Source organism: Peromyscus leucopus, chromosome 15, assembly GCF_004664715.2.
Source record: "Peromyscus leucopus breed LL Stock chromosome 15, UCI_PerLeu_2.1, whole genome shotgun sequence".
Lineage (NCBI taxonomy): Eukaryota > Metazoa > Chordata > Mammalia > Rodentia > Cricetidae > Peromyscus > Peromyscus leucopus.
Window position 1 is genome coordinate 65627527 of NC_051076.1, and position 25607 is coordinate 65653133.

Here is a 25607-nt window from a genome sequence, read left to right on the forward strand (position 1 = left end):
GTATTCTATTCTGGGTTGAAAATATTTCCTTCTCACAATTCTAAAGCTGGTTTTTCTTTGTCTCCTGCACCCATTGTTACTAAAAGAAAATGCCAACACTATTGTATTCCTCATGCCTTCATAATGACTTTGATCATCCTTGACACTCTGAAATTTTATACTGATCCTAGGAAAAAATAGAAGGGCTGGAGTGATGGTTCAGGGAGTGAGAGTATACACTCCTCTTCCAGAAGACCAGTGTTCATTCCCCGGCAATAGCTGCTAACTGCCTGTTTATTCCAGCTCCAAGGGATGCAACATCCTCTTCTGAACTCCATGTGCATTCACACAAATGCACATACCACACACAGATACATACATGCAATTAAAAAAACATAAAAATTTAACTCTTTTAAAAGTAAGTGAAATTGATCCTCTATCTCAATTTCCACCTTTCTTGCTGTGCACCTTGTTTTATTTCAAATTCTGATCCCCTTTGGTTGGGATGTATTCTAAACCATGCCTTCAGTCATGTTCTTCCTCATTCATTTCTGAACTTGTCTTTCTGAAACCCCTGGGTGCTGGCTTTTTGTTCCTTGACTCTTGCCTCATCTGCTGCACAGTCCTGGTTCTCTGCTCTGCCACAGCTTTCTTCTCTCGTGTCTCTTGTTGCCTTTCTCTTTCTCATATTTTAATATCCACTTCTGTGATATTCTGCCTCATGAGATTCTGGTGTTCTTCACACGTGAAGTTTATGCATTTAATTTATGAAGTTTGTATGTATTGTACAAGCACTTGTATGTGTATGGAGGCAAGAGATCAACTTCAGTTGTCCTGCCTGAAGTATGGAAGTATGGCCCACCCCTTGTTAGTTAGTTAGTTAGTTAGTTAGTTAGTTAGTTAGTGAGTGAGCTAGTGAGTTAGTTAGTTAGTGAGTTAGTGAGTGAGCTAGTGAGTTAGTTAGTTAGTGAATTTTTGAGACAGGGTCTCTCACTGGACTGGGACCTACCATGAACAATAAGTTGGCTGGTCAGCAATCCCCAGAGATTTGCCTGTCTCCACCTCCCCAGCACTTGGATTCCAAGCACTCACCACCAAGTCTGGCTTTTTTACATGAATTCTGAGAATCCAAATTCAAGTCCTCAGGCTTGGAAAGCAAGTACTTTACCAAATGAGCTGCCGTTGTGTCCCCTTAGGTGAATTTTTTTTTTTTTTCTATTTTACTATCCATCTTTATTTTTTTTTTTTAATTTCTTTATTTTTTTTCAAAATTCTTTAGAGTCTTCATTTGGAAATAAAATATGGGTGTGGAACAGAGGAATGGCCAAGTTGTTCATTGCTTACAGATGGGCAATTGTCTTAGTTAGGGTTTTATTGCCCTGAAGAGATACCATGACCACAGCAACTCTTATAAAGAAAACATTTAATTGTAGTGGCTCGCTTACAGTTTAAGAGATTCATTATCATCACAATGGAGAGCATGGCGGCATGCAGGCAGATCTGGTGCTGGAGTTGAGAGTGCTACATGTTGTAAGCAACAGGAAGTCAACTGACTCACTGGGTGGTATACAGAGCATAGGATGCCTCAAAGCCCACCCCCACAGTGAGACACCACCTCCAACAAGGCCATACTCACTCCAAAGAAGCCACATCTCCTAGTAGTTGCCACTCCCTATGAGATTATGGGAGGCAATTACATTCAAACTCCCACAGCTATTGACAGTTACACTGAAAATAGAAGGCGATTGCTATGATGTGAGAATGGAGAGGGCTCTCTCATCAGGGCCTTTGTCCTCACTATTAATTAAGTTCATGCCTATGGACAAATTTCTTTTTCTCTAAACAAAGAATTTTGACTGCAAGATATTTCCTTTGGTTGGATAGAGTTATCCACTCACGCTTAATTATATTTGACTAGGTTAATATTTGAAGGCTGAATGCTCTCCCTGGCTAACATGATAGCCAGGGGTTGTGAACATCATTTCTGAAGCTTTGATGACTGATGTTCATGCTCTCTGACCATTGTCCTGTGCACCTGCCTGGTGATGAGGCAAGATCCTTTAAAATTCCTTGACACATTAATTCTGGACTGGGAAATGACTCAGTTGGTCTTTTCCTTGGAAGCATGAATATCTGTGTTCATTCTACAGAACCCAAACAAACAAAAAGCCCACTTTGAGCATAGTGCTCTCAATATTGTATGATATTGAGGATATGTAGGAACTAAGATCCCTGACATTCATTGGCCAGCCAATCCAGCTGAATGGGTGAGCTGTAATTTGATCTCTCTCTCTTCTCTCTCTCTCTCTCTCTCTCTCTCTCTCTCTCTCTCTCTCTCTCTCACACACACACACACACACACACACACACACACATACACACACACAAAGAGGTATGTTTTATTTTGCTTTCCTGATTCTATGATAAAAACTATAACACAAAGGAACTCGGGTAAAGTATGCTTTATTTCACAGGGCCATTATAGTCCATAATCAAGGAAACTCAAGGCAATAACTTGAAAGTGAAAGTATAGAGAAATGCTGCTTGCTTCCTTGCTTGCTCCCAGACCCAGGTTCAGCTACTTTTCTTATACATCTCAGGCTCATCTACCAAGGGATGTTGTGCCCCACAGTGGCCTATACCCTTCTGCCTCGATGAGCAATCAAGACAACCCTCACAGACATACCCATAGGCCAATCGGATGTAGACAATTCTTCAATTGAGTTGCCCTCATCCCAAGAGATTCTTAAGAGTCTAGTTGGCAATAAAAAAAAAATTAATCAGCACAAGATGAGATAGTATCAGGTTTTGTAAAATTATTTCCATAAGGGATCTTCTAACATTTTTAATTATAACTATGTTTTAAAACTCTAAGATATAATCTCATTTGCAAACTATATAACAAAGCATAAATAAAAGCATTTATTGCTAAATTAATTGACAGAGCCTATATTATAATAATTACAAAGTTGGCCTTTTCTATTTTTCTGATATTTGTGGCCAGGGTGAAGGTTATAAATCAATCTAGGAATGGTAGTTTTCTTTCCATTGTAAGCTCTGTAAAAATAGCAATAAATCTGTTTGAAATGTAGAAATGACCTTTACGGGTGTATTTTATGAAGATTCTTTCTTTTCTGTTCACATGATGTTTTTTTTACCAGACAAGTCTTCTGTTTTTCAAAGTTACATCTCATTGAGCATGAAAATATATATGTGTTTCATTTTGAAATGCTGGTATGCTGCATTGTGTCTGTTGGGATCAGAGATCAAAGGAGGTACAAACAACTTAAATGAAAAATACAGTAAAGGTTCACTATAAATCTGAACTTATCTCGATTTGCCTCATAAGTTCTGAGTCTTTTGGGGGGTATAAGATGTTTTCAGTCTCTCAAAACTTCATGTTGCAGAAGGTAATTTTATGTAAACTATAAATCCTGCATCCACATGTTAGAGTTCCCAATTATCTGAGTATTCTTTCCTCTAGAGTAATAACATACAGTTGGTAAACTTGCAAGAATCCAATGTCAAAGGCTGCAAGTTGGAGTTGCACAAAATATCAGGCATATCCCTTACCACCCATCATATCTTGATGCCCAAACAACAATGATTCAGGGCATTATGCACACTCAAGACTGAGCACCTCAATCACACACCACAAACGTATCATTAAGGTTTGTATTTTTCATGAGAATGTCAGCTATTCTCTCGGACTGTATTGTCATAATAAGCTTACCAAGGAGCTGCAAACAGAAATAGAAACTCCTCAGATGCCCCCACGATTGTATTTTCTTATACCATTACACGCTAGAAATGAGAGGTGATTTTCTTTTCTTATTCCCCAAGGTGTTTTCTGAAACGGCAAATAAAATGTCAAGCTTTCTGCTCTCCCCTGCTCTTGCCACCACCATTCTCAGAATGATCTCTGCCTCTAGCAACAGAACTCTTCCCCATCATTTTTACCTCTGGAAGTAGGCTGCTAAAAGGACCCAGGAATGTCAAACTGGGGTTCTCATAGGAAACACAACACAAGAGTAACATCACTCTTACCCTCTCAGTGGTATGAGATACGCTGGGGGAGAAGGTGTGTCTCATCAAGAAACCCAGCCCATTTTCGGTGGCAAGGGTTCCTAGAAAGATGCTTCACAGGAATCATAAAACAGCTTGTTACAATTGTGCAGTTGCCAGGGATGTAGTTCAGTTTGTAGGATGCTTGTGTATTGTGGGAGCCCGTTCTCGGGTTCCTCGTGGCTTTACCCAGCAGGTCCACATACAGGATGATTAGGACCACGGGCCTGAGTGCAGGTGTCTGAGATGGTCTGCACTTGGCTGTGCTGGGGGAGGAGGTCTTTTGCTCCACCCCTTGGTGTCTCTATAAAAACCCTAGGTCAGAGACAGTCGGGGCCAGTTGGAATAGGTTCCAGGCCCTCTCGAGGCTATCCTTTATTTTCTATCTGTTTAGCTCCGCAAGATTTTCCACAATAAATCCCTCTAATATTTCCTGCTGCTCGCACTCAAGAAAACTCTGGGGAGCTGTGGGGTTGGTGGGTAAACACCCCACAGTGTATCACTCATGAATTGTTTAGTTCCATTCCTAGCTCTGTGTAAACGTGATGTGGTGGCCCATGCCTATAATTACAGCACTCTAGACGTGGAAGTAGAAAGATCAGAAGTTCAAGGTCATCTTCAGATGCATACTGAGTTTGAGTCCAGCCTGTACTACATGAGACTTGTCAAAACAAAGACTTGCACTTAAGCACACCTGTATTAGTTCAGAATATAGTTACTGTTTTTTTAGCTACTGTAGACTTTCTTCTACATCTTTTTATTGGAGTTATGGGTTTGTCCAAATATCTAGCTGCAACTGATATTTCTTTTTGTCTTACTAAGTGTTGTATCAGAAAAAGAAAAGATTGCTTCTAGAGGAAGAGGTTTCTCTTTTTCCAAAGAAAGCATTCAGTCTGTTTTGCATAGCTCTGCTGGTATGTCAGCAGACAGGAAGAAAGCATAGTTTTTCTCGCCAAGCACTGGATGTATTCAGAAGGGGGTATTTGAACCAATTTGAAAAGAACAATGTGTACGTTTCTGAAGGGATGCTGTAAGGAAGTACTAAAAAACCCAGAGGTTTAAAAATAACAGAAAAGTTTTCTCTCTCCAATGTAGGAGAACTCTCATTAGGGACAATTCCTTGAAATCCCATCTCTGCTTGTGGCTATCTCAATGTGGATACCAGTGGTTTGAGATGAAATTTCTACCTTATTTCAGTGTGGAGGTGAATCTTGGGGAGACAATGTTAACCTGCAAATGGATAGACAGGGCCGTTGCATTAATTTTCCTATCTAGTTATAGAAATGTAAAGAGTAGGAGGCACGTGATAGTAGCTCAGCCAGTAAAGTGCTTGCCTTGCTGGCATGAGTACCTATCTGCGTTGGATCACCAGAATGCACATAAAAAGATTCCAGTATGCCTTACATCCCAGAGCTTACATCCCAGAGCTGGGGAAGTGGAGAGAAGAGGGCTTCTGAAGCTTGCTGGCCAGGTATAAAGTTCCGGAACAATGAACCCTGTCTCATAAAACAGTGTGGCACTTAAGGAATGACACGTCCAAGGTTGCCCTCTGGTCTCCATGTGCACACACTGTGCAGACTCAGAAAGAGAGAGATGTGCAGGAGAAAGGTCGAAGAGAAGGGAAGCAGCATCTCTTCAGCACTGTCACACAAGGCCAGGGATGTCAGTTCAAATCCCGTGAGATGGATCCTCTCCTTTAAGAGCCTCATTTCCCACCTCTGAATGTATAGTGATTGGGGTCACGCAACTTTACTGACTAACTTTATGCCAACTTGAAACAAACCAGAGTCATCAGAGAGGAGGGTACCTCAATGTTGAGAAAATGTCTCTGGCTGTAGGCAAGCATGTAGGAGATTTTCTTAATTAGTGATTGATGGGGGAGGTCCTAGCCCATTGTGGGTGATGCCATCCCTGAGCTGGTGGTCCTGGGCTCTATAGGAAAGCAGGCTGAGCAAGCCATGGGAAGAAGCCAGTAAGAAGCATTTTTTTATGGCTCCTGCATCAGATTCTGCTTCCGGGTAACTGACCTGTTTGAGTTCCTGTCCCTACTTTTTTTGATAATGAACAGTGATATGAAAGTGTAAACCAAATAAACCCTTTCCTCCGCAAAGATTCTTTAGTTGGGATGTTCATCACAGCAATAGAAACCCTAGCCAGGACACAATCTTTAAAACTGTCAGATGCAGACTTCTGGCTACTCAATTCCTGTTTATTTGTTAGAAAACAAAACAGTTAGCAGCTTGTTTGCTTGGATTAACTATTTTGACAACCAAGACAGAAATTCTGTGTTTATGTCTAGACATATCTTACACGATGAACAAACAATAACAATTTCTTCTAAACACTGAAGGTTTCCATATGCTGTAGAGTTTTGGAGGAAGGGATAAGAATGGTTACCACAGAACTGAAATTCCCACTTAATGGCTTGTTTGTTTCATTATGACTCTTGCGCTATCAAAATAATTATATCATCATCAATTTTCTTCTTTTAGCTCTCTTCATGTACCAAGCACAGTGAATGGAGTTATTTACCTATTTATTTATTTTACAAACAACATTTGGATAACAACTCCATTTTCAACATGGCTGGCGTAATTATTTTGATTTTCTAGAATATAAGACTATTTGAAATCCAATATGCCTTGGGCTCTGTGAGCTCATTTGCACATCAGTTCCATTGTGTGTAAAAGGCCTTCTTTTCTACGGTGTTGTCCATCCCCACTGGCTCTTACAATCTTTCTGCCTCTTCTTCTACTAGGTTCCTTCAGCCCTGAGGGAAGGGATTTGATGGAGTTATCCCATTTAGGACTGAGTGTTCCAAGGTCTGTCTCTCCACTTTTTTCCAGTTATGGGTCCCTGTATTTGTTCCCATCTAATTCTCAAGGAAGCTCCTCTGATGATGGCTGATCAAGACAATGATTTATGAGTATAGCACAATGTCATTAAGAGTTGTTTCATTGCTACTTCCCTTTGGATGTATAGTAGCATTTGGTTTTCCCCTAGGTTTCTGGACTTTCTAGTCTCTGTTTCTTGTTTATAAAGGCAGTGGTTCCAGTTTAGGGAGTGGGCCCTAAATTCAATCAAATGCTTGTTAGTTACTTCCACAACATCTGTGCCAATATACTACCAGTGTATCATTTAGGCAAGTCACCAATTGTAGATCAAAGTGTTTTTAGCTGGGTTGGTGTTTACCTTTCAGCTCTGGTAGTGTGCAGAGTTAGTACCTTCCAGTAACGTGAACACTCATCAGTAGCAGTGAATGATTTAGGTAGGCTTCAGCTTTGTGTTCAATGAGATATGTGGATGTTGTCTTCAACAATAGGATCTTATGGTAAGTTTGTGAAGAGCAACCAAAGCTTTGAACAATAGCCTGGGTTGTTCAAGGATTCCTGCAGGGTCCCTTTGACCAACAACTCATTTAGTATAATCCATTCCTGGAATTGGAGGTTTTATTTGATGACAAGAAATGTCTTCTTGTGGCTTCCCCCACCACACACACATTATTTGATGAATCCAATTAGATTTCTTTCATATACGTATATATGTTAAGAAGCTTTGTAACATAAATTGCTAAATTGTCTTATTAATAAAAAAAAAAAAAACCTGGAGCCAGATATTGGGGTTAAAGCTGAGAGATCAGTGGGATAAAACAAGCCAGCCACAAGTTTTTACCGCTAGGAAATCCTCAGCCCAAGAGAGAGCTACTTCCTGTATACTCATGCCTATATACCTTCTGTGCCCTGCCATCTTACTTCCTCTCTCTGCCCAGCTACATCATTTCCTCTTTCCACTTAGCTCTATCACTTCCTATCTGTCTGTACAGACCTACAGACCTCTATGGTTAACTAGTGCTGGAATTAAAGGTGTGTGCCACCATGTCTGGCTCTGTTTCCAGTGTGGCCTTGGACTCACAGAGATCCAGATGAATCTCTGCCTCCTAGATGCTAGCATTAAAGGCATGTGCTATCACTGCCTGACCTCTATATTTAATATAGTGGATGGTTTTATCCTCTGATCTCCAGGCAAGCTTTATTTGTTAGAGCACAAATAAAATACCACCACAAAGCTTCTACTATATTAGGTTTCTATACAACCCCTCAAACGGTCCTTAGTTTTAGCTCTCTCTTCTCAGTCTCATCCTCTTCCCTTTCCCACTGCTTTCCTATTTGACACTCTAGTTCCAGTCTCCCCCACAAACATATCCATCCATAACTATTTATTCTAACTCCCTCCCCTCTAATCTCTTACCCTAGAACTAACCTCTGGCCTGATTATCGAAGATTTAACAACTAACATCCACATACTATTAAATACATATTATATTTATCTTTTAGGGCCTATACTACCTTATTTAGGATATTTTTCCCTAGCTCCATTGATTTATCTATACATTTCACAACTTCTTCTGTTTTTTTATAGCTGAGTAATATTCCATTGTGTAAATGTTCCACATTCCCTCTCTCGACTCATTTATTGATTGGTATCTGGTTTGTTTCCAGTTTCTGACTGTTATTGCTAGAGCAGCAATGAACATGATTGAGCAAGTGTCTCTGTAGTAGGATGAAGCATCCTGTGGGTATATGCCCAACAGTGGTATAACTGGATCTTGAGGTAGATCTATTCCCAGCTTCCTGAGGAACCACCACACTGATCTCCATGGGGGCTGTACAAGTTTGCACTCCCACCAGCAATATATGAGTGTTTTCCTTACCCCTCATCCTCACCAGTATGAGCTGTCATTTGTTGTATTGATCTTAGCCATTCTGACAAATAGAAGATGAAATATCAAGGTACTTTTGATCTGCATTTCCCTGAGGGCTAAGGATGCTGAACATTTCTTAGTGTTTCTCAGCCACTTGTGTTTCTTCTTTTGAGAATTGTTTCTTTATATCTGTACCCCATTTTTAATTGGTTGATTAGGTAGGTTTCTTGATGCCCAGTTTTTTTTCTTTTTTCTATTTTTTTACTTCTTTATGTGTTTTAGATACTAGCCTTCTATCAGATATGCAGTTGATAAAAATCTTTTCCATTCTGTAACTTGCTGCTTTGTCTGAATGAAGACATTCTTTGCCATACAGAAGCTTTTCAGATCCATGAGGTCCTATTTATTAATTGTTATTGTTCTTAGTGCCTGTACTATCAATGTTGTGTTCAGAAGGTCTTTTTCTGTGCCAATGTATTAAAGGCTATTCCCCCATTTCCTCTTCAAACAGATTCAATGTATCTGGCCGTATGCTGAGGTCTGTGATCCATTTAAACCAGAGATTTTTGTAGGATGATAGATATGGATCTATTTGCATTCTTCTACATACTGACATTCCCTTAGATTAGCATTGTTTGTTGAAGATGCTTTCTTTTTACCATTGTGCATTTTTGCCTTCTTTATCAAAAATGGAGTTTACACAGGTGAGTGGATTTATAACTGGGTCTTCAATTCAATTCTGTTGATCAACCTGTTATTTTTGATGCCAATACCATGTGGGTTTTGTTACTATCATAATGCAACTTGAAAACAGGAATGGTGATATACCTGGAAGTTCTTGTATTGTACAAGATTGCTTTAGCTATCCTTTTTTAATCTTTATGAAGTTGAGTATTATCCTTTCAAAGCCTATATAATTGTGTTGGAACTTTGATGGGGATTGAGTTGAATCTGTAGATTGGTTTTAAAAAGATGGCCATTTTTACTATGTTAATCCTATAGATCCATTAGCATGGGAGATCTTTCCAACTTCTGATATTTTCTTCAATTATCTTCTTCAAGGACTTGAAGTTTTTGTCATATAAATTTTTTACCTGCTTAGTTGGAGTTTCCCCAAGATATTTAATATTATTTGTGGCTATTGTGAAGGGAGTTTTTTCCTGGTTTCTTTCTCAGCTCATCTGTCATTTGCGTACAGGAGGGCTACTGAGTTTTTTAGGTACTTTTCTATCCAGCCACTTCAGTGAAGGTGTTTATCAGCTTATCAGTGAAGGTGTTTTAGAAGTTCCCTGGTAGAATTTCTGAGGTATTTCTGTAATATAGTCATCATCACGCTTGCCTAACAGTAGGGTATTGTTATGTCACAATACTATACTGAAAAAAATCACAATGGGGGTGCTGTGATGATACAATAAGACACTGGCATGTCACAATACAACACTGTAGGTGATGCAATAGGACACTATGATATTGTAATAGGGCACTATGATGAAACTATAGGGCAATGTTATGTGACAGTTCTACAGTTATTTCACAACATTACACTGTGATGTCACAAGAAGCCACTATGATAACACAACAGGACAATGTTAAGTCACAGTACTATACCATGATACTATGGGTACTATGATGATATAACAGAACATAGGAATGTCATAAGAGGGCACTTTGATGGTACAATGGGGTATACTGTAATAACACAATAGGGCACTGTGATTCACAATAAAAGCAGTAATGTCACAATAGTGCACTATGATTAAACAATAGGCCAATGTACTGTCACAGTACAACACTGTGATGCCACAACGGGATATTGTTATGTCAAAATACTACACTGTGATATCATGAAATGTCAAAATAAAACACTGAGATGTCACAATAGGGCAATGTATGTCACAATGCAACACTATGAGCACACAATAGGGCATGGTGATGTTACAAAAGGGCACTATGATGTAATAATAGTGCAGTTTTATATCAGTGTGTGTACTGTGATGTGATAATAGAACACTGTGATGTCACAATAGGTCATTATATTAGGGTCTCTCACAAAACTTATGATATATATATATATATATATATTATATGATTTACAGTCTGCAGTCCAAAAATGGCTAGATGTATATGGAAAGTCCAAGAATCTAGTAGATGCTCAGTCCCATTAGGCTGGGTATCTCAGCTGGTCTTCTGTATGCTGGAATACTGAAGAAGTTGGTTCCAATGGATATGCTGACGTGGCAAGAGCAAGCTGGCAAAGAATGAACACACCCCTTTCTTTCTTCCCTTGTCTTTATATAGGCTTCCAGCAGAAAATGTGGCCCAGATTAAAGGTGTGCCTTCCATCCTCAAGGTCTGGATTAAAGTTGTGTGTTATCCAGCCTCTAAATCCAGATCAAAGGCATGCTGTCTTCTTGCCTCACCATCTAGACCACAGGTATGCCCTCCATTTCTTGATTATAGTTCATTCCAGATATAGTCAAGTTGACAACCAAGAATAGCCATCATAGGCACTATGATGATATACGAGGGTTCTGTTATATCACAGTACTGCGTTATGCCACAACAGGGTACTGTTATGTCAAAATACTACACTGTGATATCACAATATGTCACTATGATGACATAAGAGTGTATTGTTATGTCACAACACTACATTGTAATGTCACCACAGGGTACTGTTATATCAAAATACTACACTGTGATATCACAATAGGATATAGTGATGATGTAACAGGAACACTGTGATGTAACAATATAACATTCTGTCACAGTAGAGTACTGTTATGACATAATAAGGCACCATGATGGCAAAGTAGGGCACTGTTATGTAACTATACAACACCGTGGTGCCATAATAAAGCACTGGGATGTCACAACGCACTGTGGTAGCATTATAGGGCAGGTTCTGTCAAAATATAATGCTGTAATGTCACTTTTTCATATATAATATTAAAGACATCTGGTATTACATTGAGGTCTGTGATCCATTTGAACTTCAGCTTTGTGCAGGGTAATAGATAGGAATCTATTTGCATTCTTCTACATATAGCCATCCAGTTTGACCAGCACCATTTGTTGAGGATGCTGTCTTTTTTCCAATATGTATTTCTGGCTTTTTTGGGAAAAAAGAGTGTGTCCATATGTGTGTTGACTTATGTCTGGATCTTCAACTCATTTAGTTCATCAACATGTCTGTTTTTACGCCAATATCATGCACAGGGCCTACGTAGGTCCTAGTCAGATGGGGTCCTAGCATTGAGAGTGAAAGTGGATACAAGCCCCCATCTCTACTCTAGAAGCTATCTCCAATAGATACCCACTTACAAAAAAATCAGTTTTCTCCAATTGAATCTCATTGGGTATATAAACTACACCTAAAGATGAGCTCAATGTCTAGTAGTAAATGGCCAAAACAAAACAAACTCAAAGGCATTTTTAGAATTTTGTGTTTTTTTAACCCCATAGGTCTTTATGTTATGGTTACTGAGTGTACATCTATATGGGATTTCTGTGTTTGTCTCTGAATCTATATGTATTTCTTGTGCTTTTCTTTGGCGTGTTATTTTTTTCTGTTGTTTGTTTGGCCTATTTAGTTTTTTTGAAATCTTACTTCCTTTTTTTTTTTTATTCCTTTACTCCCTCTCTGTTTTAGATGCTTTTTGCTTTCTAATGAGAGAGTAAGAAAGGTGAAGTACAAACCTAATTAGTCTTAACAATAACAATCCCAGAATCAGATATCAGAGGTGAAAGCTGAAAGATCAAAGAAGCAGAGCAGCCAGCCATTGGAGACTTCTGACCTCTATGAAATCTCAGGGCAAATGAGAGAGATCCAGTCTCTATGAATCTTCACACTGAATGGGCCTAAGATCATGTTGCCACCTACCTTATATTCCTGTCTCCACCTCACGTGTGCTGGGATTAGAGGTGTGAGCCTCCTGTGTGCTGGAATCAAAGGCATGATCCTCCTAAGTGCTGGGATTAAAGATGTGAACCACCACTGCCTGGCCTCTATGGTTAACTAGTGGCTATCTCTGCCCTCTGATCTCCAGGCAAGCTTCATTTGTCAGAACACAAACAAAATATCACACAACAGAAAGGGTGTAGTTTGGAGTGAGTGGGTAGGTGTGGATGATCTAGAAGGCATTGGGGGAGGAAAAACCATAATCAGAACATATTAGAAAATATTATTTTCAATCAAAATAAAAAAAAATTAAAAACAGTATGCAGGTGTGCCTAACGCTCTTTCAGAAGGTACAAGTTCTGTCCCCAGCAACACCTTTTGACCACCTGTGAATCTGGCCTCAAAGGTTCTTGACACCCACAGGTACTGGCATCGTCTATACCTGCTCCCACACAAAGCTGCATTCATGAATATAATTAAAACTGAAATAAATCTATGACAATATAGCATGCACTAGAGAAGTTTATGACATCTAATTGTCACACAGTAACAACAGTTTACTCACCTATGTTTATGTATTGCTGATTCTGAGTAAAGTGAACAATACATAATATTTATGGTGTTGTTTCACAATGATGCTTTTGACAATGGCTGTTTTCATAGTTGTTTTCTTAGGTAAGAGGCACCTTCTGAATGACATAGTAAAATTTATCTGTGGGTTTGTGGGTGTGTGCATATCTTCCTGGATCTGAAGTTATAGGTGGTTGTGGGCCACTTCATGTGGGTACACAGCCAAACTCAGATCCTTTAGGCAGAGAAGGAACCTCTCTTAACCACTGAGTCATTTTTTCAGCCCCTCAATGACACATTTTTAATTTTATAAACTGTATTGTAAAAAAAGAATTTACAGTCTGCAAATAAAAGCATGACACACCACAACTGACCAGATTCTATGTCTATACATTTCAATGCACATTTATGGTGGTGAGGATGGATGGAATGCAGGGAATGGGTACAGTAATGAATGAGGATGTGAAGCTAATTGTTTTTCTGGTTCTAGTTCAGCCATGGAGATTTTGGTCTTGGTGGCAAGTAAGTACATAAAATATATTTGATACTGCAGAATGAGAACTTTAAAGTTTTTTTAAAAAGATTTATTTTTAATTTTCCACAATCATTTTTAATTCTTTTCTTTTTAAAATTTTTGCAAATAACATATTTTGATTATATATCCCTTCCCCCAATCCTCTAAAATACTCCACAGCATCCAAAATACTTCATTTTCTTTCTCTCTTAAAACAATCACAAGCCCCCAAACAAAACAAAGAACACACACATGAATTCCCAGAGACTGTGACAGTATACACAATACCTGGACAAGTTCAAGCCACACAAAATCCCAGCATGGGGGTGTGGGTTGGGGGGAGGGTCTAGACACAAATCCCCCTCTTGTGCAATATGTTATTTGTTATTGACGTTGGGATCCAGCATGACTCAAGACTTTCTCAGAGGCCCTGATGAAAAGACAAAGAGGTTAATTCTGTGTCATTCAGGAAAAGAGTTACCAAGGTCGAGTGTGTGGCTGGAGCATAGGATGGGAAGGAATTAGGGTTTTGGTTTCTAGAAACCAGGCTTTTTCCCCTGAAGGGCTGTGGTTATCAGTCCTTGGGCAGCTGTGTCTGAAGTATTCCATATTCTCTTTGCCAACATTGTCTGATTTAGCTCTCTACTGACCTTGGCCCATTTTCCCCTATAAACAGTACATAACATGCTATACCTAATAAACTTGCTTGACATAAGTCAATCAGCTGATGCAAGATTTCCTGGTACCATATAATGTATCAGTTTCCTCTATTTTTCACACTTGGTCCTCCCACTCAATACCTCACCATACAGGACCTTTATTCTTGCAGGTTCAGGTCAAATCTATACCTGCTTGGAGAGGGAAAAATCAGTCAGTGGAATGTTACTGGGCATAGTAAACACACTCAATGGCAGGCCCATGTTTAGGCATAATTAACCAACACTGAAAGTGTAAAACTTAATGTAAAGCTCACAACTTCCATTTCTGTATTGCAGTTCAAAGACATGTTAAGGGAAAAGGTGAACTGAATTACCTCACTGTCATGAATTTAAGAATATGGGTCTTTAAAAGAGATTGATTTTATTTTTAATTATGTGTATCCTGGATACACATAATACACGTGTGGATTTGTACACATGAGTGCAGGTGCTCAACTAAGCCAGAGGTGTTGAATACCCTACAGCTACTTTTCCCTGTGCTTGTGAGGCACTATGTGTGGGAGTTGGGGGCTAAACTCAAATCATGAAGACCAGCACAGACCCAACATGCTGGGCCATCTCTCCAGCCACTTAAACACAGTTCTTATTTACTGTGGTTACTTTTCATTGTACAGCTTTTGTGTTTATCTTTGTGAACTACCATTCTTCTGTTTCATTTGAAATAACGTAAGTAAGTGCATTATTGTGTCCTTTAGGAGCTCTAGTTTCTTACTCATGAATTTTGTATTCCAGAATCTGCCTTTTATTTTTTTTTTCTTGTACGAATTCTTCATGGAGCTAATCCTTTTTTGGGTTTGTAGTAACTCACCTCTCTCTTACCCTCATATTTTTTTTTACCCTTAAGGAAGTCATGGCTTAATCAAAAGCTCCATACATTTTTAATTCTTACATGCACTTTTATTCATTGATGGATTGGTATTGGTAATAGATTTTTCTTTATAGAATTCTGAATACATATGTATGCCAATGTTTACTTTTATCTTGACATTTGACTGAAGGTGTTGAAGATAAATAATTATCCATTTAGTAATATTTTTCCTTAAACTTTAAACACATACTCTGGTGTCTTCTGTTATCCAGAAGCAAAGAGTGGAGGCTAAGGGGCACCATTTGTCTTTTGATAGGGAAGTAGGCATGGTGAGAAAAATGAAAATGTTATGCTTTGCTATCCTAGTTAGCTTTCTATGACTGTGATAAAACACTGCCAAGATGAAGTTGCCTGGGAAAGGATTTACTTAGTTTTACAGCTTCCAGTTCACCATGCAGGAAAGCCAGGGCAGAAACTCAAGGCAGGGACCTGGTGATAGGAACTGAAGCGCTGCCATTTCCTCATTCCCCAAGGCTTCACTCAGCTTGCTTTCTTATTGACCCCAAGACCAACTGCCCAGGAGTGGCCCCACCCCCAGTGATATGAGCCCCCCTACATCAATCACTAATTAAGAAAATGCCCCTGAAGACTTGCCTATAGGCCAATCTGATGGTGGCATTTTCTCAGTTGAGGTTCACTCTTTGCAGATGATTCTTATTTGTATCAAGTCAGAAAAAAAAATATCTTACCCATCACATTAATGCTTCAGGGGGGGAATGTTACAAAGTGATAAACAAAATGGTCTGAAAGGAACTTCCCTTGTTTGTGATGTTCTTGGTTAAAATGACCTTTTATGTGTAGTTATATGGGGAAGAGTATCTTGGTGGGTGTGTAGAGTCAGAGGGCACTTGTAAGAGTTGATTCTTTGCTTCCTCCATGTGAGACCTCCCTCCCTCCCTCCTTCCCTCCCTCTCTCTTTCCCTCCTTTCTTTCCTCCCTTTCTCTTCCCCATCCCTCTGTCCCCTCATCTCTCCCTTATATAGATATGCATTTTCTTTCGTTCTGAATGACAAGCCATGTTTAGGGCAACAGTGCTGGGGCTGGGAGAAGGGTCAGTGGGTAAAGTGCTGGCTGAGCATCCCTAAGCATCTGAGTTCAGCTTAAGATCCACTAAGAGCTTGGCATGGCCTCCAGCCTGTAATGCCGGTGCTGAAGTGGAGGGAGGATGAAGGCAGCAGATCCCAGCGACTAACTGCTCAGGTAGTCTCGCCAGAATGGGTAATCAGGTTCAGTGAAGAGATGCTGTCTTTAAAATGAAAGGTAGAGAGTGACAGAGGGAGACACACAACATGGACAACTTGCCTCCACTCATGTGTAGAGAGGGGGAGAGGAAAACTTTCCAAAGTTGGAAAGTAGATCTTAAGTTCTGTCTATTCCAGTAGGTGCTATAAGTAGCAATATTTATTCCCACTCAAGCGGGTGGTAATGGATCTTAATGTGTTCGCATGAAGGGCTCTCTATCTAGTCTTAAAGGCTGTAAGGCCTATGTTTGTAGAATCCTTCTGTGGTCCCCAATATCTGTGGGTAAATAAGTAAGCTCATCTAGAGAGAACTTAGCCATGTGTACTGTGTAACAGTTTGTTCTTATAGTAATAAGATGCAGGAGGCTTGGAGGGATGCACTGTCGTGTATTACTCTAAATAACATATTACCCTCATTACTGTCTGAAAGGCAAGCTCTCACTGGAAATCTCTGGAGGAGAGTTTGCTTGAGATCTTACAGTCTCTCCTTCATGGGTTTGTGTTTGCTAAGGGTTTTTGCACTCCCATTGGTGATACTGACAGTTGGCTCTCATAGTACTTGGCATGCTAAGCCCAGGCTCTGCTCTTGAGTCTCACATCCACCCCTTCAGTATATTAATTTCTTTGTCAATTTCTCTTTTCTGAGCTCTCTATCAGCATGATCATTTGATTTATGTACTCAGCACTCTATCAATACCATTAACCATTGCTTCTTTCTAATACCAAAGCCCATGTTTTGAGTGCTATAGGTATTATTTTCGTATTTCTTTATCTGTTTGGATGTATGTTGTGTGTAAATGGATCTGTAGCATGAATCTTAAAGGTTCTTACTAATAAAATCAAACCTGGAGCCAGGTATTGGGGTGAACTGGAAGATCAGAGAACAAGCCACAGCTAACCTCACCTGGTCAACTTCTCAGCTGGTCTTGTCTCCTCAGACTGGAAGCTTCTGTGTCTTCATCCCAATGGCTCTCAGCTAAACTGCTGCTCAAAAGCCTGAATGCTTAACCAGCCAAATGCTTCTAGTTTCTGGTCCTCACGCCTTATATACCTTTCTGCTTTCTACCATCACTCCCTAGGATTAAAGGCTTGCTTCCTGGGATTAAAGGCGTGAATCACCATGCCTGGCTCTTTCCAATGTGGCCTTGAACTCACAGAGATCCCAGATGGATTTCTGCCTCTGGAATGCTAGGATTAAAGGTGTGTGCTATCACTGCCTAACTAGTGGCTTTTCTGTTCTCTGACCCCAGATAAGTTTATTAAGTTACACAATATTTTGGAAACACAATACCACCACATTTCCTCTCTTTTTGTCTAAAATTAAAGAAAGCTTATAATTAATACAAGAAAAACTATCCAATAAGTATATACAATATATACAGCCAAAAATTACATTAATGATGTCTAGTCCACTAACATTTGACAGATTCAGATAAAAACTCCATTATATATATTAACAATGTCCAGTCCAGTAACATCTGATAAACTCAGACCAAAAAATTTTCATTACTTATCTTATTTAAAAAAGTAATTCCTTTTTAAAAGTAGATTCCATAATCTCCCTTTTTATCTTATCATAACCATATTCTCTCTTTTTTCTTTTCATAATAGATTTAATAGTCTACCTTTTGTCATTTTTATATCTTCCCCTTTTACTTTTCAGTTTGTAGATTCAGCGATCTACCTATTTATCCTATTATTTCTTTATCATTTTTCTCAGAGTAGATTCGATGATCTATCTCATACCTATATTCTCTTTTCCTTTTTGCTTTCTAGGGGTGAAGATATCTTTAGGGAATCTTAAAAAGAAAAAAAAATTAGGTTAATTGTCAAGTCCTGTATCATTTGTCCAGTCTCTGCATAAAAGGAAAGTTCAGGGCTTGTTTCAAGTCTTTGTTCAAGTAGTCTATCAGGCTGGATCATCTCAGCTAGCCATCTCAAAATTATCCTAAGCAGTTTGTAGTCCAAAGCAGATCTTTCTGTGGTGTTAATCAGCTTAATGGCTTTACCATAGTCCTTTTGAAGATTTCAAAGTTGCTGTTAGGTGTGGTCATGGTTCCATGCAGACTTTTTTTTTTTTTTTTTTTTTTTTTTTTTTTTTGTGCCTTCTCTGTGGTTTGGAGCAATCACAGTCTGACAAATGTCTGTCTCTCGGAACCATGAACGTTCTTCACTAGAACAGAAAATCTTCACAATTTCTCCCCACCATTTGTCTTGCCAAACTTTTCCAAACTGACCTTTGCCTATGCTTTTTTGTAACATGATGGTCCTGGCAATTCTTCTCTGAACCAGCAGCAGTAAACCCTTCTTCCCAGGTAGCAGCATCACCACAGTCACCAACATGATAAGAAGGAGCTGGCAACGTGGAGCAGTAGCCACTGCTTCCATGGTCCCACCACTGCTTGTGGCTCAGTCCGGGCCAAAGCTTCTCCCAAGCCTCCTAGGCCGGCTTCAAACTAGGGATCCTACTGCTTCTGCCTCCTTCAGCAAATCCTACAGGCGTGTGCCACCACAACCGGCTGAGTGTAGCTTGGGCCTGAGCTGGGGCTCACAAGGCCACAGGCAAACAGCTTTTTCATGAATTTGTAACACGAACGTTGGGCGCCAAATGTAGCAGTAATCTTAAAAGTTCTTATTAATAAAATCAAACCCGAGGCCAGTTATTGGGGTCAATGCTGGTAGACCAGAGAGACAGAACAAGCCACAGCTATCTCACCTTGCCGGATCCTCAGCTGGTCTTGTCTCCTCAGACTGGAGGCCTGTGAGTCCTCATCCAGAATAGGTCTCAGCTGAATTACTGCTCAAAAGCCTGAATGCTTAACTAGCCAAATGCTTCTAGTTTCTGGTCCTCACGCCTTATATACCTTTCTGCTTTCTACCATCACTCCCTAGGATTAAAGGCTTGCTTCCTGGGATTAAAGGCGTGAGTCACCATGCCTGGCTGTTTCCAATGTGGCCTTGAACTCACAGAGATCCCAGATGGATTTCTGCCTCTGGAATGCTAGGATTAAAGGCATGTGCTATCACTGCCTAACTAGTGGCTTTTCTGTTCTCTGAACCCAGATAAGTTTATTAAGGTACACAATATTTTGGGGAACACAATACCACCACACTTGCAGAGGCCAGAGGTCAGCCTAAGATGTCATTAGAAATTTGCCTTCCACGTTGTTTGGGGGAAGCAGGGCCTTTTGTTGACCTAGATCTTGTGAAATAGGCTGGGTTGTCTGGGCACTTCAGTGAGCCTTCTGTATCTGTCTCTCTAGCCCTAGAATTCCAAGAGAATGCAACTATACCTGACTTTTCAACATGGGTTCTGGGGGGCCAAATTCAGACCCTCAGTTTTGGAAGGACTGACTAAGTAAGACACCACACAAGCCCCTTAATGTTTTATTTCTTGACTATCCCCTTAATAGTCTTTTGTGGAGAAAAGACAAGACCCTGGTATCTTGAACTAGAAGTCTATATTTACTGTGTTTCATAAATATGTCAATTTGTTTATATATATATATAAACAAATTTTATATAAAATTTTATATAAAACACTTTATATATTAAGTGTTCAAAAGTAGAATTGAACCATTGTAGCAAGGACCTTTGATAAGCTTCTTTATATTCTTGTCAAACATCTTTATTTGAGGTTCTAAAACAGCTTCCTATGATTTTTATAAGTTGAAAATTGCAAGAAGCGATTTTCAAGTGACCATCAATAATATTTTTTTCATTAACTCATAGCAAAGGCTGTTGAAACCCTAGGACAATCAGTTTAGTGAATGTTAAGGAAACACAACCTAAGGGGCAGCAGTCATGTGCTGGGGTCCCTGTGTTATCAGCTCTTGACAAAGTGACACAGGGGAATTCACTTCTTTCTGTTCTAAATTTTCTCATATGTAAATGGAACTAGACTTGATGATTGGGGACTTTTGTGTTCAGAAGTGATACTTTGGGATCCCATTAGTCTAAGAATTCTAATTCCTGAATTTCAGTTCACAGTATTACCATAGTAACAGACTACAGTATGACAGATAGAGTTGGTTACACTTTGAACTTACTGTAAATGTCAAAATACAATTTGGGGTATATTAGCTACATTTCAATTGCTGTGATAAAACACCATGGTCAAAAAGCAACATTGAGGATAGAGGGGTTTATACTGGCTTACAGTGACAGGAGAGCATCTGTCATGGCAGGGAATTCATGGTGCAAGCAGCAGGAAGCTCGATGATCACAATTTCATTGTCATGGAGGGAACCAAGAGAAAGAAAGAACAAGAAGTGGGATGAGGCTACAAGCTGTCAAAACCCAGCAATAGTGATGCACTTCCTGCAGTAAGACTCGACCTTTTAAAGGTTCTATAGCCTTCTCAAATAGCATCACAAACTGGGTTCAAGTGTTCATTCAAATCCATGAGCCCATGGGAAACATTTCCCACCCAAAGCACCACACTTAGTCCTCCTGGAGGTGGATGTGAGTACCATCTGTCTTCTAGCTAGTTTTTTCATTCTAACTCTTTTAAAATAGACTTCTTTTGCACATTTGGTTATGTAAATCTCAAAACTTATGAAGATGCAGAACTGAATGCAGAAGTTACTAAAGTGGACCCCACAAGATAATTCTAAGCAAATGTTTGAAGTTATCTTATTGATAGTAAAATAAAATGCTTTGATGAGAAATTCAGAATCGCATCTCATCATGCACAATCACATTCGTCCCTGTTGAATTCTTCCATGACAACCTGCCCTTCCCATCTGAAGGCCACCCAGAAAAGCTTGCTATTCTCCCAAACTTGGGCCTTACACACATTGCTTACAGTGTCAGGAGACATTTTCTCACCTTCAGAACTGAATCATTCTTTTCCATGTCTTCTCAGCCATCTCCTTTAGTAACTTTCTTAATTATAACTCATCTGCCATTAGTTGGGAAGGTTTCCTCCCAATTATTCTCCAGGATTGTGTTTCCTTCCTAAAGACTTCTGTAAAGAGCTAACCCTCCACCTCTCCAGCTACTGCTTGGAAAATGGATTTGTGCTCTCTCTCTCTCTCTCTCTCTCTCTCTCTCTCTCTCTCTCTCTCTCTCTGTGTGTGTGTGTGTGGGGGGTGTGTGTGTGGGTGTGTTTAGGATAGAAGTCAACATCTTGTGTCTGCCTCAGTTATTCTCCAGCATATATTTGGAGAGTTCTCCCTAATACTTCCTGTTTTCACCAGTTGGCTGGAAGAGCTGATCAGGGAGCTCCAGGATATACCTGTCTCTGTACCCCTCCTTCTACTGCTGTGGTTATAGACATGCACTGCTAGGCCAGATGTTATACATGGGGTGTGGGTCCAAATTTAGGTCATTATGCTTGGGCAGCAAGCACTTTATGGACTGAGTTATCATCACCCCAGCCCTGATAACACTTTCATGCATGTATTATTGGAAACCTAAAAGGCTCTGTTCATTGTTGAGCTTATTACAAAATATATATACAGACTCAGAAAAGAACGTGAGTCAGAATGAGAAGAGTGCCCTCAGTGTCAAGTCAAGGGCTGGGGGAAGGAGACAGAAAAAAATTATATATACTTTTCTTGTGTGTATGTTTGAGACAGTTTCTCTTGTAGCCACAGCTGACCTGTATTCACTGTGTAGCCAAGGACGACCTTGAATTTCTGATATCTGGTTCTTTATTTTCTGAGTGCTGGCATTCTAGGCATGTAACATCCACCTGGATAAAGTGACACTTTAATAGAGTACAAGTAAAGAAATACATCTTGGAGACACAAGGTGCAAACAAGAGGAAAACAGAAAGAGTAGAGTATGTGTGGTGTTTGTTTTTTATAATTTTTATTGAAGAGGGTGAAATGAGCCCTGACTCTGAAAGCAATACCCTACCCTTTTAGAACATTCTTGGTACAAGAAAATATGCCTTATATTTTATTGATGGTTGAAGCATAATTGAAACAAAACATTGCATGTATACAACTGAAACTGTCACCACATTAAGATAATAGATACAGGAGTCCCCTTGAAAAGGTAAATATGCAGTCTGTCTCTACTTATATAGAATATGATTGCTTGAGATATATTCTAAAATAACATTACACTTGAAAATCAGGTTGGGCTCTCTAAATATATTAAGCATGACGGCTCTGACAATTCATCATGAACTTGCTAAGCACTTTCATCTACCAGAATTTCTTCCCTCCTAGTAGTAGTGGTTTGCCTTGTTGATGTGAAAAACAAAATTGACAACAGCAGTTGCAGGAAGGAGGGGTTTCTCTTGACTCACAGCTCAAGGGTGTAGTTCATCACAGCAGGGAAGACATGTGGCAGGAAAGGAAGCAACTGGTCACATTGCATCGGTAGTCAGAAAGAAGAGAGAGATTCAATGCTTGTACTGAGCTCAACATCCCCCTTTTATGGAGGCCAGGACCCCAGCTGATAGGATGGTGCACCCAAAGTGTGGGAGACTTCCCACCTCATGTATCCTAATCTAGGGAATTCCCTGCAGCTGTGTACAGTGGTTTATCCTCAAGGCGATTATAGATTTATCAAGTTGACAATCAGAATCAACCTTCACCAATCAATGAGTCTCTAGACCAAGGGACTGGGGAAATGGTTCAGTGGTTAAGAATGCTCACTCATCTTCCAACTCAACTGCATTTTGTTATGATCAAAATCCAGATCTCCAAAAGATCACCAAGAGACCAAATCTGATAAAAACAAACAAACCAAAACCAAAAAACAAAAAACAAAAAACAAAAAACAAAAAACAAAAAAAAAAACCCATAGTCTTTAATAAGAGTTAATTCAGGCCTCTCCATTCAATCAACACAGCAGCAGAGAAGAAGAGACCTTGAGCTGCACAAGGCAAGGGTTTTTATAGTGGCTAGGCAAGGGAGGGTTTGGGGGATTCGGAGACTAACTAGTTACAGACCTGGGATTGGCTGCAGGCCTCTTTAGGGGTATCTGGACTGAGCTGACTGGTTCTCTTGGGTCTAGGGAGTTGTAACATTTTAGTCTCAGCAGAGGGACACCTAGATTTGTTTGTCTGCTTCCGATTGGCCCTTCCCTGTAGGGGGAGGTCTTCTGGCTCTCTCTGTAACTAGTGGGGTAGGGGGGAGGAGATCCTGCTCAGGCCATTTTTGCTGTGGCTGTACTTCTACTGAGGCCTGGGTCTCTCAATTTCGTTCCCAGAATCTACATTGGGAAGCTTACAGCATCCTGTAACTGTAGCTTCAGGGGACCTACCTGATTCCCTTTTCTCGCCTTTGGACACCTGCAAGCGTGAGCACATAAGAACACACACACACACACACACACACACACACACACACACACGACATTATAAAGGAAATCTTGAAGAAAATATACACTGATCGTATTTATGTCAAGTTTATAAGGATGACTAATGGGATTTTGTGGTAAATCATAACTATCTCCATGAGAGCAATAGCACCCCATGGATCTGATGGAGACCTCCACACATGCTGGATCATGGACAAGGGGAAAGAACTGGGTACACCACCAGGATCACCCAGAATAAAGGGCTCCTCCCTAGAACATTAACCAATATCCTTCAATGCAATGATAATGGCCTCCTTTTCAATAGCTTCTGTTTAGTAACTAAAAGTTACTGTATGTGTGGTATATGCATATGTAATATGTATGTGTACACACATGCATACATACACATGCATGTGTAGGCTAGAGATGGACAGCTCTGTCTTATAAATTGAGGCAGAGTCTCTCCTCTGAACCCAGAGCTCACCAATTCAGCTAGTTTAACTGCCTGTCTTGCACCAAGAATCCCATATCTGTTGCTCATATGCTGGGATTATGAAAGTCTTTCATTCTCTCCTGACATTTTCATGGGAGTTGGGGATCTGAACTCTGGTCTTCATACTTGCATGTCAAGTGTTTTTACCCACAAGCCACTTTCCCTGCCCTTAAAATGACATTCTTAGTGAAGGTATGATTATACTTTCTTACATTTTACTTATTCTAACTATTGATGGCACAGATTGGGCTCCCTTGGTTAAAAATAGAACCTCAGATAGATTTCCATACAATCTCTAGTTTCTCTATTGAAATAATTACATATAATTTAGATTGATAAATGTGTTTCATTCATAGTTTATGTTCTTGAGTGAATGTTCAACTGTCACTCATAAATTTCAGTAATAGTCCGTTCCTTTGTCTCACTTTCAATACATGGCTCCCACTTACTTGGATATCTCTGATATCTGAAGAGAGTCAATTGCTGCTACAATGCACAGGTGCCAGGCATCTGAACGTTCTCCCTGAGTTATTTGTGCCAGTACTTTCCACGTACATTTCCATTAACAATTTTCAATATCTTGTATTTAATGGTATGTCAAGTTCTGGTGGAGAAGAAAGGAGGAGACAGCAGCTTAATTCATACAAAAGAAGTCAATGACACTCTTCACTCTGAACAATCTCCATGCATCTGTGAAAGGCAAGAGATTAGGGGACTTTGGAGAATAACAGTGACAGAGTGTGATGAGAAGCACCAAGGCAGTACCAGGGGCTAGGGAGTTGACTCAGTGGGTGAGAGCCCATGCCACCTCTATTTCTATTGTTGTTTTGATTTTGTCTTTTGAGGTTTCTTTATTGTTGTTTTGAGACAGGGTGTCTCTGTGTAGCCCTGGCTGTCCTGGAACTCTTTCTATAGACTAGGTTGGCCTCAAACTCAGAGATCCTCCTGCCTCTGCCTCCTGAGAGTGTTGGGATTAAAGGAATATGCCACCATGCCTGGCACATGCTGTTCTTAAAGAGGACCCCAGTTCAGTTCCCAACATCCACATCATGTGATTCTCGACCACCTGTATCTCCAGTTGCTGGGAACCCAATGCCCTTTCTGTCCTCCACAAGTATATATACATACACACAAAAAGAAAAAGAAAATAAATCTTATATAAGAGTGATTGGTACCTGAAGCAGTAGAGATTTAGAGAGGGCCTTTTGATGGGGGCTGAATCTGAGGAAGACTAAGGAGGTTGCCTATGACAATTTTTTAAGTTGAATGTAGTTAATATAGATAAAAAATTATTG